Source organism: Lissotriton vulgaris, chromosome 3_1, assembly GCF_964263255.1.
Source record: "Lissotriton vulgaris chromosome 3_1, aLisVul1.2, whole genome shotgun sequence".
Classification (NCBI taxonomy): Eukaryota; Metazoa; Chordata; class Amphibia; order Caudata; family Salamandridae; genus Lissotriton; species Lissotriton vulgaris.
Genome location: NC_141689.1, coordinates 1,136,432,494 through 1,136,447,549, shown reverse-complemented (window position 1 = coordinate 1,136,447,549; position 15,056 = coordinate 1,136,432,494). Strand labels below are relative to the sequence as shown.

At 50.7% G+C, this 15,056-nt stretch overlaps 1 pseudogene; it reads right to left on the bottom strand.

Moving 5' to 3' along the window:
* Positions 1–1,141: 1,141 nt before the first annotated feature.
* Positions 1,142–3,502, bottom strand: LOC147727546 (arf-GAP with coiled-coil, ANK repeat and PH domain-containing protein 2 pseudogene; annotated as a pseudogene).
* Positions 3,503–15,056: the final 11,554 nt, after the last annotated feature.

The following is a 15,056-nucleotide window of genomic DNA, read 5'->3' as shown; positions in this document are numbered from 1 at the left end:
TTATTATTTTTGGAAATTCATTTTTCAAAACAAAAAGTTTTTATTTATTTCGGTCTCTTCAAGAAGTAAACTATTTACATACATTTGTTTGCATAACATTTCCCTTCGAGTTGGAAGAACATTGCTATACCTTTTTAAAAATGGTAAAAATCTGTTCTAATTTATTTACATTTTTTTGTGTAATACTTGACTTGCATTAATGGGTGAACAAAATTACATTGGTACGAAGAAAGGCTGTTGCTACTAGAGATGCTTCAAGAGAAGGTGCATGGAGTGCAATGTTTTTTGAAAAATCGAGTACGTTACAATAATCCCACTGTGTGAGCACTGTACAGATGAACTAGAATGTATGTGCACCTGATAAGTGACTCAATTGAATTTGCACTATTTGGATATACATGCACCTGGCAATTTCTTGATTTCGTTCCAAGAATTACATTCATTATATCCAAGTAAGGTGCTAGCAAGGATTCTGAAAACCTCGTACTTTGCATACCGTTCACAATATTAAAGAATTTAAAAAATGGGTAAATAAATTCATAAACGAGAATGCTACATGGTGCCCATTTAACTATGTGCCAAATGTATCTTTTAAAACTGATACCTCTATTATTGAAGCTAAGAAAATGAAATGGCAAGCTAGTCATTGTTGACTAGGACATGAAAACTACAATTAGATATTCAAAAGCTGCCGTCTAGAATAACAGTATAAACAATTTTAGAACATGCACTGGTGTGTGTTTTACATGGAAAACAGACACCAGAATTGACATATACTACATAGCATGGCATCTGCTTCACTTAGGATTTACAATGAGAAGACTTCAAATCTGTGTATCCTTCCGCTGAGGTACCACAAGGTGAAATACATGGACAGTAGGAACATGTGGTAACTTGATATATTTAAACCAAGGAGCACTTTGCTAGACTGGCTGCTGAGGTATCCATATTTCTGGTGCCCTGTGGTGTCTTTCTGTATATAAAGGACCCTATATTCATGGTGTCAATCAAATGCTGTTGGAGGTTCCAGACTGTTCGGTTCTTAAACTAATGTTCCCTAAGTCAGGCAATGAGCCAGGGACCAGGCACTTTACTCAGGAAGGACCAGGTGTGGGTGAGGACAAGGGTGCACTTTTCTCCTCTACATCTTTGAAAACTTTGGTGTATCGGACATCTGGAAACGGTTTAATTTCTCAGGATTATTGGATGCCATGTGTGAAAAATCACGGATTACGTCCTGGTAGGTCTCGTCACCTGGCTGTCCATACAGTCCTTCAGATTCCCGCATCTCCTCTTTCATTCTTGCCACTCGCAACAGGGTTACAATATCAGCATTTGCAGCTTCAAGTGCAATAGTCAAGGGGCATTTTCCTTCTTCATCTTTGGTGTGCTGATTTGCCCCACGCTTCAGAAATAAGCAGACTTGCCCGGTGTGCCCTAAAACAGTTGCATGATGCAGGGGTCCTCTGCCATGCAGGTCCATGTGATTAACATTGGCACCATTCTGCAGCAGGAACTCACAAGTGACCAAAGAGCACCCATGCACAGCCTGAATGAGGGGTGTTGTGTTGTTGTCCTCTGCATTCACCCAGTTAACATCTGCGCCATGTGCCAATGCTTCTGCCATATCAGGAAGGCTTCTCTCATGCGCAGCTCGATAAAGGTACAGCCCCGGATGAAACTTTTTCGAATCCTGAAATACTGAAGAATCTCGCTTCTCGACTTCTAGGACTGGTTGATGCAAACTTTTTGAGGATACAAAAGAGGCAAGTAGTTCTCGAATGCCTTCTGAACTGAAGTGCAATACACTGGCATTGCTTTTCACTGAACTTCTGGCAGATGTTGAGAAGTGATCCTGTGATGCCAGGGACTTCTCAAAACTGCTGAGGTCTTCGTTCTTGCACTGGGAATAAGGCCTTTCCTGTCCATCAGGAGGGTGTGAAGCAACGCAGTCCTGGTTCACGAACCTCTTTTCCATGTACTTTGCTCTGATATATGCCTCCTTTTCCACTCTTGGACTTTCATTGTCTGGCTTCTTTACTCCAAGGGTTTTCAATTTAGCTTCATATATTCGATTAATAACTTGATTTCCCAGTTCACACATCAGCTTTAGTACTTCAGGCTCCCATGTATCTAACGTTAATGACCTTACTTTTGAAATGTGCACTCCAAGGCTCCTGTGTATCTCAGAACACTCAATGCACAGGATGATTCCAAGGTTGATGCTGGCCCATTGCGGATCCGCCAGACCACAATCGCAGCAGACCGAGTTTCCAGCGATACACTGGATCCGCTGTAAGGCACTTTCACCTTTAACTGATTTTTCTTGCACATTGCTGCCAGAGTCCAGACTTCCTGTGGAAGGTGGAGATTTCTTATCCACCTTCTCCGTCTCATCACTCTTTTCTCTATATGCGGCAGCAATGCCGGTTTGGACAGCTTTAATCCATGCCTGTCGCAGCTTTTCTGAGTCAGCCTGTAGCATGCGGCTCTTTGTTGGTGTGACTACTTCAAAGCAGAAACGTCTTTCTATGTCTTCAAAGTGTTTAACTGTGCAGAGCCGTAAATCTTCAAAAACCACTTTGGGGTTATCCTTCATTTTTTTCTGATATACCAGTTGGTTGTTTTGTATTGAGAACCAGCGCCTGTTCCAAGCTTTAAAGGCATTAGAGGCCCTTTTAAAGAGATATCCTTCCACCACAATGCCATTAGCAGTATCAACATTGTATTGAAGTCCGAGATCATCGTTGGTGAAATCCTCCTGCTGAATAGTGGAGTGTTTTTGTTCCATGTCCCTCTTCTGCTTTGCTGCATGCACATCAAGCCGATCCAGCTGTGAACCAAGCTCTTCCATGTGCGGTTCAAGTTCACTGAAGAGATTGTAGCCCTGGTGGAAGAAGCTGAGATGTGCCTTCATGAAGGACAACATTGATTTTAAAATTTCAGACCTCCGCCTTGACTGAAGAACATTGATTTGAAGGACGTTGTCCAAAGCTATGTGCTGGAAGCACTTTCTTTTTGCGATTAAGATGTTTGTTGCCTCCTCCACCTCGTGCAGTTTTGTTCTTTGAACTTGGGCATGTTTAACTAGAGCGTTTTCTTTTTCTTTACTGACCTTATCAAACTGCTTCTTTGCATCTTTGAATTTTGGAAGATAGTCCTGAATAAATGTCTGGAGCTGTGTTTGAATGGATCTCTGAGCTTCGTCAAACAGGATTGTGTGATAATTGATCATTTCTTGGAGGCAGTCTGAAAACTTGGTCAAGCTAGACTCAATCACCACATCCTTGCTCGAATACTGTGCCAGGTCCCGCATGCCATTCATAAATTGCTTGTTGGCAGCCCAAAAGGCCTTGCCTGCATCAATCATGCCACTACATAGCTTACCAAGGTTATCAAGTTTCACTTCCAGTCCCGTCACATCACCTTCAACCTCCTTCAAAGCGGCTCTGAAACGGGGAGAGTCCTTCAAGCACTCCTCGAAATCAACGGCCCCCTTCATGCTGTCGCCTCGGCCCCTCCCGGGCGATCAAGGTGAGGGCAGGAATAAGGAGGCAGCAGCAAGATGAGGGGGTCTGAGCACAGCAGTTGAAGTCTGTCACTCTTCAGCCTGCCTCACCGCTGCGCAGCTCTCAGCCCTCGGCGCTTCCTCAACTTCTGAGCACGGTCCCTGCTGGCAGACACTCCAGTCTCCTAGATACGCACATAGACATAGACAACAGACAACAATGCAAGAGTCTGAGCGTCATAGACACAAAATATAGAATCAGATTGTGGTCCTCAGCAGGGTTCCACCAATGTATTTGCATTATCAGCAACAAGGCAATTTATCATTGGAGGTAGTGGTCTTTAATAATTTTTCTGTACATAGGCAAACTTGTTTTTTTCATTGTCTGGTCACAAAGGTCCATTTTAAAGGAAGGTTTCTGCAAGCACAGACACTCCTGCTCCCCAGAGTCTTTGCCAATAGGGGATACCTGTCTGCTAAACTACTATACTATTGAACGTGTTACAGATTATTTAACACCTCACAGATGCCTTAATTAGGACTGTGGATTCTGTAAAACAAGATGTTTATAATGTCCGAAAATCAATAGATCAATACAGCTCTTGATTGACAGTTTTTACTTTAGGGACATGTATTTTTTTCTTTCACACTTGCTCCATCCGGGGGCCTTGGAAAGAGAAACCATTAAGAGTAAGTGAGGTCTGCAGTCAGCAGGTATGGGTCCATGGCCACGTTTTGTACATGAGGAACAGCAGTATAGACTAATACATCACCAGAGAACATCACATTAAATTCAAAGGAACACATAAGAACACATCTTAATTTTATCCAGGCCCAGCTCCAGGAATTTTTATTAGGGTGGGCCAAGTGTGCATTCGGGTGGGCCACGGCGGGCCAGATTTGTCACTTATATGTCTAGCCAGGCCTGCTTCAGGGCCCTCCTTTATCTCTCCTAAGTTTTACAAGGAAGGGCCAGTAAAGCTCATTATTTTCCTTGCAAATCTCTTTCTAAATGTTCTCACTCTCAAAAAGTTTTCTTTTTCATGTAATGTCCCCTTGATGGAAAGAGAATGTTTCTGATGTTAGAGTATCAGGCAAGTGACACTTCTCGGGCTCTCCCTCATGACCTCCTCCTTGGATCCCTTCACTGCCACCCTCCTCCAGCGCCCCTCATTTCTCCGTAGCCCCCGCTATTGATCTCTTCCTCAGATTCCCTCACTGCCACTGTCCACCAGCGCCCCTCATCTCTCCGTAGCACCCTATTGACCTCCTCCTCAGACTTCCTCACTAAAACCCTCTTCCAGTGCCCCTCATCTCTCCGTAGCAACTCTCTCTTATGCATTTCATTTGTTGTATATCTCTACTCATATTATTGTAGGGTGTCACAGTACTTTACATCACACACACATTATACAGAGACAAATGATCAGGCAAATATGTAAATCAGTCTACAGGGAATGTCACATAAGCCAATGAAGATTACAAGATGTAGGAATCACATGTCATCCATACTGGTGGGCAGTATATTTTAAGAGCGTCTGGAGAAGCACAATGTAGTAATGGATCTCTTAGTTAAATTTAAGAAAATGAACTAGAGATCCAATTAGCATATTGTAAATTAAAGTTAGGGGTTTTATTTGAGAAGGAGAGAGAAAACCCACGACTACACATGTCGAGGTCTGAGGCAATATTCCACGGAACGTAACCATTCCAGAACACATCAAATGAGAATAAGAACTTAACACATAAAACATTCTTTAAAGATATAGTGTCATTGTTGGACTTGGCCCTTTCCCCCAAATTTTTCGCTTTTTGCCCCCCTAATTTGAATGTCTCCCCCATGGTATTAAACATATAAGGACCATGTGTGGTAAGAGTTGCCCTGTTGTAAAAATTAAATGTGGTTAGATGGTCTGCCGAAAATATTCCCCCATGTTAAAAATGCACCTGACTGAAATGTACTGTGATTTTAAAATGGATGCCATGGCCCTGGGTTTTGCCACCTGACGGCGTTGGGTTGGCGGTCTAGTTATTAATACCCAGCCACCCCTAGCTTTTGGAGGGAAGCCTGGCACCCAGGGTGCTCAACCCCTCCCCTTGAGCCAGTGTGAACCAGTTTTCCCCAACATTCCGGAAGGTGCTGGCTCTGTGAGGGAGGAGGGTATAAGAAGGGAGAAGTGCCACCAGAAAGTCAGTCAGCGCTGGGACAAGGAAGAGAGGGGACCTGCTGTGAGGTGCTACCGCCACAGGGGCCTGTGAGCTGGCCCTGCACCCCTATAAACCCCCCCCTCTGCTGTCCTCATGGGCCCCTGACAAGGGAGGACCCTACCTAGGTCCTTGACGCTGTGGGACCTTGAACTACGACAGCGCTGAGGGAAAGAGGTGCCCAGAAGAGGAGGAATGCTGTGGGTTTGAACCCCCCAGGAGGTGAGGAGTGTGCCCCTGGGGCTGGCTGTGGAACTGTTCACCCCCCCCTCCGTGAGGTGTGCCTGTCAGACGCTGTTTGGGGAGGTTGGTGCCCCCAGGAAGCTGTGGCCCCTTTGGAAGTGCTGCTGCTGCATTGCCCTTCAGCGCTGGACTGGGAGGAGCTGCGTGACCTTAGAAGCCCTGGACTGCCTACCCAGCGCTGTGGGAAGAAAAGCGCTTTGTTCTGAGGGCCTGCTGTGCTCCCCCTAGGAAGCGCTATAATTTGGAAGCGCTAATCTGCCCCAGAACTGCTGTGTGCGTGCCAGGAGCAGTGCGCTGTGAGTAGCACCGTGGTTTGAGGAGTAGAGCGCTGTGGAAAATGCTGTTTCCTGAGGAGACTGTGGCAGCCTGTGAATAGCGCTGTTTGAGGAGGCGCGCTTTTGCCACTATATCGAGAATTAATTAAAAGGGAGCCTACCCCTTATTGCCGCCGGAAATCACCGCTGCGGCCCGGCGCTGTCGTGGGGATTCCCCCCACTGCTGTGGGTATCGTTGCGGCGGCCCCCGGTACCAGGAGAGGGCCACCGAAGTGAGAAAGGGGCCGCGCTAGGCCCTGAGGCCGCGGCTCTCGCGTCACGTGAGGGGGGCGCCGGCCGCGTCATCGGCCCGCCCCGCCAACGCCGCGCAGGGATTGGTTGCCTGCCCGGGCGGCCGGGAGGACAGGAAGAAGCGGAGTAAAAGCCCCGGGTCCCCGTGAGGGAGGGAGGACCAGGGTGAAGCTTCGGTGCAGGGCCCCCGTGGTCAGGAGGGAGCCCTGTGAAGGACGACCGGAGCGGGAGTCCACCCCGCCGGTCTGCGGCCCGGATTGAGGAGGCCGCGAGGAGCGACCCAAAGCCCTGGGTCCCCTTGTAGGAGGGAGGACCCAGGCGACGCGCCGTTGCGGGGCCCCCGTGCCAAGGAGGGAGCCCCGAGAGAAGCGACCAGAGCGGGAGGCCACCCCGCCGGTCTGTGCCCCATGCGAGGGGCCGGTAAGGTAGGCGGGGCCGGGGTACACTGCCGGTGCCAGCCCCGCCTCCCGACCTGTGGAAACCAGTGAAGGAAGCCCCGTTGGGGCCACACAGAGATACAGTAACCCCCCCCCCCCCGGGCCCCCGAGAGAAGAGGGGAGTGATGCCACAAGGAGGGAGGGGCCTCGAGGCACATTGCCTGTGCCTGCCCCCTCCTCTGGAAAGGAGCCCTGCGTCCCAGTGGAAGAGGAGCCCAGACCCAGCAGCCTAAAAGCGGCCAGTGAGTGGGGCTTTGTGTAGTGGAGTTGGAGGGTGTGTCGGGCCATAACTCGGTGCCCGCCCCAGGAACAACCCTGAATTTACAGGTGCCCCATCTGGCAGCGGGCACCTGCACCTGAAGAGGTCCGGAGTCGGGGTACAGGGTCGGTGCCCGCCCCCCTTCTCTGGGGAGACGGTTGTTGGGCCTTGTTGACCCTAACTCACCAGAGAGAGAGTCCTGGAACTGGGCAAGGACCTCAGTTAGGCCCCTGGACTGGTACAGGAACAAGTTAACCCCTGGCTAGGTGTTAGGCACTGCGGAGTGAAGGGCTGGGTAACTCAGCCTGTTTGTTAATGGCTTGTTTATCCCTGAGTCCTGCAATGGTTATTTGCCATATTTATTTCTAATTAGGATGCTGGTTGCCCTATGGTAACGCAGCGTTTCCATGTTACCTATCAAGGTGTGGTGCACTTCCGTGCCTAGTTTGAATTGTAGGCTGGTTACCCTGCTAATGAGAATATGCTAATGTTATGCCTACACTAAGGTTATTGAGGTCCAGGTATACTGTTGTTTTACACATGATGGGTGTTGGTATGCTTTCATGCCCTTTTATTGCAGGTGTGCCCCTATGCTGGCCTGATGAGTTATTCCAGGCCCCTGTGTATGCCCCTTGTTAATGAGCCTGCCGTACTGATTTCTTACAGGTGCTCCTGTCTAGTATGTGCTGTGATGCTCTGTGGTTCTTCCCTTACAGGGGTGGGGATTGGCGTTATAACGCATGAGGTGTATTTATGCATAATGATAGATTTTGCAATTACAGCCTACCCCCAAGGATGAGAGCCTGAGTTGGCCCCGCCAGATTGGCCGCAGGTCTAGTGTTTAGTTAACCATCCTTTTTCCTTTCAGCTATGGACTATAGACTCAACCCTTTTGTCCCATGTAGATAATTCCCCCTGATGTACTTGGCTCTGGCGCCAGTTGGCGCCCTTTTGTGATTACCACTATTTTGTTTCTTTTTACCTTGCAGGTTGGAGATGTCACTAAATTTATTCTTTTCCAACCAAAGGTGGTGTTGTGACTCTTTTGTAGTGTGATTGGTGTGTCGTCTGTGGATACTGCGTGAAGGCTTCACATGTCTTCGAAGTTTGGCCTGCCCGCTTGATGCCATGCTACCCCCTTGGAGATTTGGGTAACCCCATTTCTTACATTGGTGGCAAGCGGTGGGATAGGACTTGTGCTTGCGCAGTACCACAGCGGCCACGGGTTACACTGCAAATAGAGCTTGGATGTAATCACAGCCTTTTTGTGGTGGATTATTGTTGTTTGGCTGAATATTGTTTTTTGATTGCTTCCTCCTGAAGAGTGTTCTGAATTGTCCCCTTGTTCCACTGGGAGGGTGTGTCCCGGGTGTACCTCGCCACGATGGGGTTGATTTACCAGGAAGTGGAACTGATGGAGTACACCGAACAGGAGGTGATAGACTTCCTCCTGGAGAGAGGGATACCCCCAGTAGGAAACATTAGGAGAAATGTGTTTCTCTATGAGGCCCTCAAGAGGGGAGAGCCCTTGGAGATTGGTGGGGACTTATCTGACTACCCTCCCGAGGTTTTGAAGGGTCGGTGGGTTAGAGACCAGAGAGAGGGCTCCCCATCCAGAACCCTGGGAGGTAATTACTCCGATGAGGAGGAGGAAGAGTTTGAGAGGGCGGAGATGCCAGGAGCTGATGAGGACACTGTAGATAGGGAGTCCAGCACTGGGTCCAGCCCCGGTGGCCACTGCCCAATCCCTTTCCCTGTCCCCAGAAGAGTGGGTAGATAGGAGGGAAGATAGGAAGTATCAGCTGGCGCTGGGAAAGCTCAAGCATGCCGAGGGCGTAGCGCAGATGAGGGTAGAAGAGCAGCGACTAGAGACTGAAAAAGTACTAGCCCAGGAGAGGATGGCGGAGGCGGAGAGGGCCTTCGCCAGTGAGAGATCAGCTCAGGTGGGTAGGTTGTCCCCTGAGAGTGGTTTTAGGAGTCTGGATTCACCGAGGAGGGTGGGATCCAGTGGTGGCAGCGAGTGTAGGTCCAGTGCAAGGAGTCCCACTCCCGAAGCCCAGGAGAAGGTGCCTGATTCCCAGGTAGAGGGGGACGGGTTAATGTTTAGGGGCAGAGGAAAGCTGTCCCACCAGTCCTGGGGAGACTTTGAGGAGGGGTGTTGGACCGCACTGGAGGATTGGTTGGTGGAGAGAGCAGTGGAGGATTGGGAAGGGCTGTGCCATGCCGTGATCCGGGAGCACATGCTGAGAACTTGTTTCCCAAGTCTGCGTCACCATCTGGTGCAGTGTGGGTTCTCAGACCCCAGGGAACTTGCACAGGAGGCAGACCTCTGGGTAGGTGCCAGAGTGTCTGAGAAGGCTGAGGGGAGTGATCCTGAAGGGAGTGAGACGGGGAGCTGTCCCGAGGTGTCATCCAGAGGGAGGGATCCCCTCATGTCAGGAGGACCCGGAGCATCAATAATCGGAGCTCCAGTGGTTCGGGGGTCTGACCAGTCACCGGGTTTAGATCCTGGACTGGGGTTCCAGGTTCAGGGGTTGCCTGACCTGGAAGGTGGGGTACCCGTAATTCGGGTCCCTACCAAACTGACTCCCAGGGGTACTACTCCAGTCAGGAGGGTGCGGAACTCTGGGAGAGGGTACAGAGGGAGGAAGGTCTCTTCTCTGTCACCGGCTCAGCCACAGGGCGCAGATCCCGAATTGGGTGGCCAGGGACAGGAGTTGCCTGCCCTGGTGGGAGGGACATCTGTAACCAGAGTCCCCCCGGAAGTGACTCCCAGGGGTACTTCTCCGGGTAGGAGGGTGCGGAACTCTGGGAGGGGGTGCAGGGGGAGGGAGGACTCGCCCCTGTCACCGGGTCACCTGAGGGTTTCAGCTCCAGGTTGGGGAGAGAGTGTTGTGAGGGTGTCCTGCGTGGGAAATGGCGGAACCATAGGAGGAGAGGTAGGGGGAGGAGAGCCTTGCCCCTAGGGACTGGTCTACCTGAGGACTTGGACCCCAGGCAGGTGGACCAGTGGCAATTTGGAAGGAGGAGAGTGGTTCAAGGGTACTCCCAGCCCGAGGCTAGAGCCTCCCACTCTATGAAGGAACAAGGGCCAGAGACTTATGGACAGCCTAGAGGCCCGTCCTGGCCACACCCCCCTAGAGAACACCAGTGGGGTGGTTTGGTTGTTGAAGGGAGGGATGCGGGAGTGAACCATCGGGTTCCGGAGTGGAGGAGAGACTGCAGGTGCTCCTGTAGTTGCGGGCCTGCGTCCACCTTTTTCCGCCCCAAGCAGGGAAGTCCATCAAGGCAATGATTGGCCTACCCTGGCTTTTGGCTGAGGGGGAGTTGTGTTGGACTTGGCCCTTTCCCCCAAATTTTTCGCTTTTTGCCCCCCCTAATTTGAATGTCTCCCCCATGGTATTAAACATATAAGGACCATGTGTGGTAAGAGTTGCCCTGTTGTAAAATTAAATGTGGTTAGATGGTGTGCCGAAAATATTCCCCCATGTTAAAAATGCACCTGACTGAAATGTACTGTGATTTTAAAATGGATGCCATGGCCCTGGGTTTTGCCACCTGACGGCGTTAGGTTGGCGGTCTAGTTATTAATACCCAGCCACCCCTAGCTTTTGGAGGGAAGCCTGGCACCCAGGGTGCTCAACCCCTCCCCTTGAGCCAGTGTGAACCAGTTTTCCCCAACATTCCGGAAGGTGCTGGCTCTGTGAGGGAGGAGGGTATAAGAAGGGAGAAGTGCCACCAGAAAGTCAGTCAGTGCTGGGACAAGGAAGAGAGGGGACCTGCTGTGAGGTGCTACCGCCACATGGGCCTGTGAGCTGGGCCCTGCACCCCTATAAACCCCCCCCTCTGCTGTCCCCATGGGCCCCTGACAAGGGAGGACCCTACCTATGTCCCTGACGCTGTGGGACCTTGAACTACGCCAGCGCTGAGGGAAAGAGGTGCCCAGAAGAGGAGGAATGCTGTGGGTTTGAACCCCCCAGGAGGTGAGGAGTGTGCCCCTGGGGCTGGCTGTGGAACTGTTCGCCCCCCCCCCTCCGTGAGGTGCGCCTGTCAGACGCTGTTTGGGGAGGTTGGTGCCCCCAGGAAGCTGTGGCCCCTTTGGAAGTGCTGCTACTGCATTGCCCTTAAGCGCTGGACTGGGAGGAGCTAAGTGACCTCAGAAGCCCTGGACTGCCTACCCAGCACTGTGGGAAGAAAAGCACTTTGTTCTGAGGGCCTGCTGTGCTCCCCCTAGGAAGCGCTATAATTTGGAAGCGCTAATCTGCCCCAGAACTGCTGTGTGCGTGCCAGGAGTAGTGCGCTGTGAATAGCACCGTGGTTTGAGGAGTAGAGCGCTGTGGAAAACGCTGTTTCCTGAGGAGACTGTGGCAGCCTGTGAATAGCGCCGTTTGAGGAGGCGCACTTTTGCCACTATATCGAGAATTAATTAAAAGGGAGCCTACCCCTTATTGCCGCCGGAAATCACCGCCGCGGCCCGGCGCTGTCGTGGGGATTCCCCCCACTGCTGTGGGTATCGTTGCGGCGGCCCCGGGTACCAGGAGAGGGCCGCCGAAGTGAGAAAGGGGCCACGCTAGGCCCTGAGGCCGCGGCACTCGCGTCACGTGACGGGGGCGCCGGCTGCGTCATCGGCCCGCCCCCGCCAACGCCGCGCAGGGATTGGTTGCCTGCCCGGGCGGCCGGGAGGACAGGAAGAAGCGGAGTAAAAGCCCCGGGTCCCCGTGAGGGAGGGAGGACCCGGGTGAAGCTTCGGTGCAGGGCCCCCGTGGTCAGGAGGGAGCCCTGTGAAGGACGACCGGAGCGGGAGTCCACCCCGCCGGTCTGCGGCCCGGATTGAGGAGGCCGCGAGGAGCAACCCAAAGCCCTGGGTCCCCGTGTAGGAGGGAGGACCCAGGCGACGCGCCGTTGCGGGGCCCCCGTGCCAAGGAGGGAGCCCCGAGAGAAGCGACCAGAGCGGGAGGCCACCCCGCCGGTCTGTGCCCCACGCGAGGGGCCGGTAAGGTAGGCGGGGCCGGGGTACACTGCCGGTGCCAGCCCCGCCTCCCAACCTGTGGGAACCAGTGAAGGAAGCCCTGTTGGGGCCACACAGAGATGCAGTGACCCCCCCCCGGACCCCCGAGAGAAGAGGGGAGGCCCGAGTGATGCCACAAGGAGGGAGGGGCCTCGAGGCACATTGCAGGTGCCTGCCCCCTCCTCTGGAAAGGAGCCCTGCGTCCCAGTGGAAGAGGAGCCCAGACCCAGCAGCCTAAAAGCGGCCGGTGAATGGGGCTTTGTGTAGTGGAGTTGGAGGGTGTGTCGGGGCATAACTCGGTGCCCGCCCCTGGAACAACCCTGAATTTACAGGTGCCCCATCTGGCAGCGGGCACCTGCACCTGAAGAGGTCCGGAGTCGGGGTACAGGGTCGGTGCCCGCCCCCCTTCTCTGGGGAGACTGTTGTTGGGCCTTGTTGACCCTAACTCACCAGAGAGAGAGTCCTGGAACTGGGCAAGGACCTCAGTTAGGCCCCTGGACTGGTACAGGGACAAGTTAACCCCTGGCTAGGTGTTAGGCACTGCGGAGTGAAGGGCTGGGTAACTCAGTTTGTTTGTTAATGGCTTGTTTATCCCTGAGTCCTGCAATGGTTATTTGCCATATTTATTTTTAATTAGGATGCTGGTTGCCCTATGGTAACGCAGTATTTCCATGTTACCTGTCAAGGTGTGGTGCGCTTCCGTGCCTAGTTTGAATTGTAGGCTGGTTACCCTGCTAATGAGAATATGCTAATGTTATGCCTACACTAAGGTTATTGAGGTCCAGGTATACTGTTGTTTTACACATGATGGGTGTTGGTATGCTTTCATGCCCTTTTATTGCAGGTGTGCCCCTATGCTGGCCCGATGAGTTATTCCAGGCCCCTGTGTATGCCCCTTGTTAATGAGCCTGCCGTACTGATTTCTTGCAGGTGCTCCTGTCTAGTATGTGCTGTGATGCTCTGTGGTTCTTCCCTTACAGGGGTGGGGATTGGCGTTATAACGCATGAGGTGTATTTATGCATAATGATAGATTTTGCAATTACAGCCTACCCCCGAGGATGAGAGCCTGAGTTGGCCCCGCCAGATTGGCCCCAGGTCTAGTGTTTAGTTAACCATCCTTTTTCCTTTCAGCTATGGACTATGGACTCAACCCTTTTGTCCCATGTAGATAATTCCCCCTGATGTACTTGGCTCTGGCGCCAGTTGGCGCCCTGTTGTGATTACCACTATTTTGTTCCTTTTTACCTTGCAGGTTGGAGATGTCACTAAATTTATTCTTTTCCAACCAAAGGTGGCGTTGTGACTCTTTTGTAGTGTGATTGGTGTGTCGTCTGTGGATACTGCGTGAAGGCTTCACATGTCTTCGAAGTTTGGCCTGCCCGCTTGATGCCATGCTACCCCCTTGGAGATTTGGGTAACCCCCATTTCTTCCAGTCATCAAATATGAATATTACTTACATACTACACATCCCCCATTTTATATTGGAAAATGAAAAACACTATACAAACCAATAATACAGCAAATAAAGAGAAACAAATAATCAAAATGTAAAATGCAAATCATAACAACAATCAATAGATATTGATGGAGCAAGGATTCGCATGTAATTTGACTTGCTTGTTATCAGCCCTCTCGACATAACGTTAATTTATTAATCAACATGTTTGTTTTATTAACATCGCATTTCACATAAAGATTTGGGTATCCAGAAGAAGCTTGCATATGTGTTTCTACTAACGATAATCTGCTTGCACTAAAAAGGCTGCTGCTACGTGGGATTTTCTACTGCGCATGCGTCTGTGATACTCATGTGACATAATGTATCTTTCGCTTCGAGGGAAACTTTCGCTTCTGCGCACTAGAATTAAAATGGCTTCTTTGTATAACCGCATGCATGAAGCTTGCACTGCTGCTTTTGCTAAGATGTTCATTCTGCCAAATTTCTAATGCAATAGTCCAAATAAAATAATGGGAATAAAGTAGAGACAAGTGGTATACAGTGCATTCATTTATTTCTCTGTTCTAAAATTGTTTCTTTTCTATTCCTGCATGTATCGTATTTTGGGCCTGGGATGTGCTGTAACTCCATCTTGAAAACCCACACTGCACAAGTGCTGAAATTCTCCCATGTCTACAAGCTATGGCATTGAACCACTACCAACATCTGAAGGAACTGTGAAAATCGTGAGAAGCTAACCCTTTACCTCTGTCAGAGGAAGCTATAATATACAAAGTTATTAGAATGTATTTACTAATAGAACATTCATTGTCGGGTGGAATAAAGATGTCATGAGAAAAATAAAATGATGGGCGGGAACGTTAATTTAAATATGAGATGCAGAAAGTTTCTTTTGCTATGGTGTGATGACCTCTCCTCATTCCTTGTCCAATCAAAATTGGGGATCCTTACACTTGTAAAATTGAGGGGTGGTACACTGACCTGAAAATAGTATAACTAGGGTAGGCTTAGCTAGTTCATTTGTCCGACTTGTCCTAATAGCTGACCTGTCACTGACCCAACGCACTCAATAGGTGATCAAGAGCAGAGCTGCTGCAAAGCACTCTGTCAGAAGATTCGCTGACCCAATCGGGATCAGGGAAGCTGAGGTGCTGGAGAAGCACTCTGTCTGTGAATTCGATAACCCAATCAGGGTTCTGGCTGTTAGCTGCAGAGAGGGAGTAGCGCAGGCATTGCAACTGAATTGCGGGTGCCGGTCTTAACCTTTGGTGGTCCTGTCCTGATCCAAATCTGGTTTTCCCTGTCCTGATTCTGATCTCCACCTGCTGGCCTACTGGCAACTGCAACTTTTTGTGATTTCTGTCCTTAA